The sequence below is a fragment of the Mesocricetus auratus genome, unplaced genomic scaffold (genome assembly GCF_017639785.1).
Source record: "Mesocricetus auratus isolate SY011 unplaced genomic scaffold, BCM_Maur_2.0 Super-Scaffold_100004, whole genome shotgun sequence".
NCBI classification, from domain to species: Eukaryota; Metazoa; Chordata; class Mammalia; order Rodentia; family Cricetidae; genus Mesocricetus; species Mesocricetus auratus.
This window is the reverse complement of record NW_024429189.1, coordinates 58147253-58151518: the sequence shown is the minus strand read 5'-3', so window position 1 is coordinate 58151518 and position 4266 is coordinate 58147253.

Here is a 4266-nt window from a genome sequence, read left to right as displayed (position 1 = left end):
GATACAAAAAATTGGAATAACCCCCTGTATCCTCTCAGACCACCATGCATTAAAATTAGAATTCAACAATAACACTATTCACAGAAACCCTACAAACTCATGGAAATTGGACAATGCTCAATTGCACCATCCCTGGGTATAGGAAAAAAGAAAAAAAAAGAAATTAAAGACTTCCTGGAATTCAATGAGAATGAAGACACAACATACACAAACCTATGGGACACTTTGAAAGCAGTGCCAAGAGGGAAAGTTCATAGCACTAGGTGGCCACATGAAGAAACTGGAGAACAGTCATACTAGAGAATTAATAGCACAGCTGAATGTTCTAGAACAAAAAGAAGCAAACTCACCCAGGAGGAGCAGATGCCAGGAAATAATCAAATTGAGGGCTGAAATCAATCAAGTAGAAACCAGGAGAACATTGAGAAGAATCAATGAAACAAAGAGTCGGTTCTTTGAGAAAATCAACAAAATAGACAAACCTCTGTCCAAACTAACCAAAAGACAGAGAGAGAGAGCATGCTAATTAACAAAATCAGAAATGAAAAAGGGGACATAACAACGGACTCTGAGGAAATCCAGAGAATCATCAGGGCATACTTTGAAAATCTGTACTCCACAAAATTTGAAAATTTAAAGGAAATGGACAATTTCCTGGATAGATATCACTTGCCAAAACTAAATCAAGAGCAGATAAACAATCTAAACAGACCTATAACCCTTCATGAAATAGAAGCAGTCATCAAAAGTCTCCCAAACAAAAAAAGCCCAGGCCCAGATGGCTTCAGTGCAGAATTCTACCAAAAATTAAAAGAAGAGTTAACTCCAATACTCCTCAAAGTATTCCACACAATAGAGACAGGAAGCTCACTGCCAAATTCTTTTTACGAGGCTACAATTACTTTGATACCCAAGCCACACAAAGATACAACTAAGAAAGAAAACTATAGACCAGTTTCCCTCATGAACATCTATGCAAAAATACTCAGTAAAATACTAGCAAACTGGATTCAAGAACACATCAGAAAATCATCCACCATGATCAAGTAGGCTTCATCCCAGGAATGCAGGGATGGTTCAACATTAGAAAATCTGTCAATGTAATCCACCATATAAACAAACTGCAAAGGAAAATCACATGATCATCTCACTAGATGCTGAAAAATCCTTTGACAAAATCCAGCACCTTTTCATTATTAAGGTCTTGGAGAGATCTGGGATAAGAGGAACATATCTGAATATAATAAGAGCCATATACATATACAGTAAACCAACAGCTAACATCAAACTAAATGGAGAGAAACTCAAAGCAATTCCTCTAAAATCAGAAACAAGACAAGGCTGTCCACTCTCTCCATATCTCTTCAATATTGTACTTGAAGTCCTAGCTACAGCAATAAGACAACAAAAGGAGATAAAGGGGATACAAATAGGAACAGAAGAAGTCAAACTTTCACTATTTGCAGACGATATGATCGTTTACATAAGTGACCCGAAAAATGCCGCAAGGGAACTGCTAGAGCTGATAAACACCTTCAGAAAAGTGGCAGAATACAAGGTAAACTCAAAAAAATCAGTGGCCCTAGTATATACAGATGATGAAGTGACTGAGAAAGAAATCAGAGAAACATCAACCTTTACAATAGCCATAAACAGCATCAAATATCTGGGGATAATCTTAACCAAGGAAGTGAAAGACCTGTATATCAAGAACTTTTAGTCTTTGAAGAAAGAAATCAAAGAGGATACCAGAAAATGGAAAGATCTCCCATGCTCTTGGATTGGTAGGATCAACATAATAAAACTGTCAATCTTGCCAAAATCAGTCTACAGATTCAATGCAATCCCTATCAAAATTCCGGCGCAATTCTTCACAGACCTTGAAAGAACAATAATCAACTTTATATGGAAAAACAAAGAACCCAGGATAGCCAAAACAACCCTATACAATAAAGGAACTTCAGGAGGCATCACCATACCTGACTTCAAGTTCTATCATAGAGCTATAGTCCTGAAAACAGCTTGGTATTGGCACACAAATAGGCATGTAGACCAATGGAACCAAATTGAAAACCCTGATTTTAACCCACAAACCTATGAACACTTGGTTTTTGACAAAGTAGCTAAAACTGTACAATGGAAATAATAAAGCATCTTCAACAAATGGTGCTGGCATAACTGGGTACTGGTATGCAGAAGACTGCAGATAGATCCATGTTTATCATCTTGTACAAAACTTAAGTCCAAATGGATCAAATATCTCAACATAAATCCAGCCACACTGAAACTTTGAACAGAGAAAGTGGGAGATACTCTTCAATGAGTTGGTACAGGAGACCACTTCCTGAACATAACACCAGTGGCACAGACACTGAGATTGACAATTAACAAATGGGACCTCATGAAACTAAAAAGCTTCTGTAAGGCAAAAGACACAGTCAACAAGACAGAAAGGCAGTCCGCAGAATGGGAAAAGATATTCACTGACCCCACATCTGACAGAAGGCTAATCTCCAAAATTTACAAAGAACTCAAGAAGCAAGTCTCCAAAACACCAAAGGATCCAATCAAAAGGTGGGGTACAGAACTAAACAGAATTCTCAATAGAGGAGGCTAAAATGGCTAAGAGACACTTAAGAAAGTGCTCAACATCCTTAGCCATCAGGGAAATGCAAATCAAAACAACTCTGAGATACCAGCTTATTCCTGTCAGAATGGCTAAAATAAAAAACACCAATAACTGTTTGTGCTGAAGATGATGTGGAGAATGGGGAACCCTCCTCTACTGCTGGTGGGAGTGCCAACTCATACAGCCACTATGGAAATCTGTATGGAGATTCCTCAGGAAAATGGGACTCCATCTACCACAAGACCCAGCGATTCTACTCTTAGGCATATACCCAAAAGATGCCCATTCACACAAAAAGGATGTCTGGTTCCAATATGTTCATAGCAGCATTATATGTAATAGCTAGATCCTGGAAGCAACCTAGATGCCCCACAACTGAAGAGTGGATAGAGAAAATGTGGTACATTTACACAATGGAGTACTACTCTGTGGAAAAAAACAATGGAATCTATAAATTTGCAGGCAAATGGATGGCACTAGATGAAACCATCCTGAGTGAGGTAACCAAGACACAAAATGACAAACATAGTATGTACTCACTCACATATGGATTTTAGATGTGGATCAGGGGGGTCTAAGGCTACAATCCCAGTGCCAGTGAGTCTGGGAAACAGGGAGGTTCCCAAGAGAGATGCATGATACCCTAGTGAAGTGGAATGAGGCAAGACATCCTCAGCAGATTGGGAACATCGGGGGAGGGGAGAGGGAGTCAGGAAAAAGACAGGGGTATAAGAGGAGGGGAGAAGAAGGTATAGGGGAGCAGAAAGATTGAGTCGAGGTAAGAATAGAGGAGAGCAGGATGAGAGATACCATAATAGATTGAGTCATTATAGGCTTGAGGGGAGAGCTGACACTAGTTAGATCTCCTGAGATCTACAAGGATAACACCAACTGGCAAACTAAGCAATAGTGGAGAGACTACATTAAATGCCCCTCCTTGATGGTAGGATTGATGACTACCTTATATGCCATCTTAGAACCTTCATCCAGTGACTGAAGGAAGCAGAGACTGATACCCACAGCTAAACACTGAACTGAACTCATGGAGCCTAGTGACAGAGATTGAGGAGTGATGAGCAAAGGGGTCAAGACCATTATGGTGAATAGTAGGGAGCTCTTGAATCCCAAACTGATGCCTAAGAGGCCAACAGGGGACTGATGCAGACTCCATGAGTGTAGTCTCAGTGAGGGCCTTGGGTAGTAGTTCAGTGTTTACCATGGTTTATGAATGATCTTTGGGAGCCCGTTTCAAATAGAGGGATGCTCTCTCAGCCTGGATACATGGGGAAGGGCCTAGGTCCTGCCCTGGATGAAATGACAGACTTTAGAGATCCCCCCCAAGGAGGGTCTTACTCTCCCTGGGGAATGATGTGGGGATTGGGTGGGGGCCTGGGGGGGGCTGGTGGAGGGACAAGGGAGGAGGGGTGGCTGAGGGAGCTGGGATTGACATGTGAAGCATTCATGTTTTAATTTAAATAATAAAATAAAAAGATGAAGTGTCGCTATCTCTTCTGATTCGTTTTATTTTGGGCTGTATTTTTGGCAGATATTAAGATATTGATGCCTGTTTTCTTCCTGGTTCCATTTGATTGAAGTTCTTTTGTCCGTCCTTTAACTATGAGGCAGTGCCTATCTTT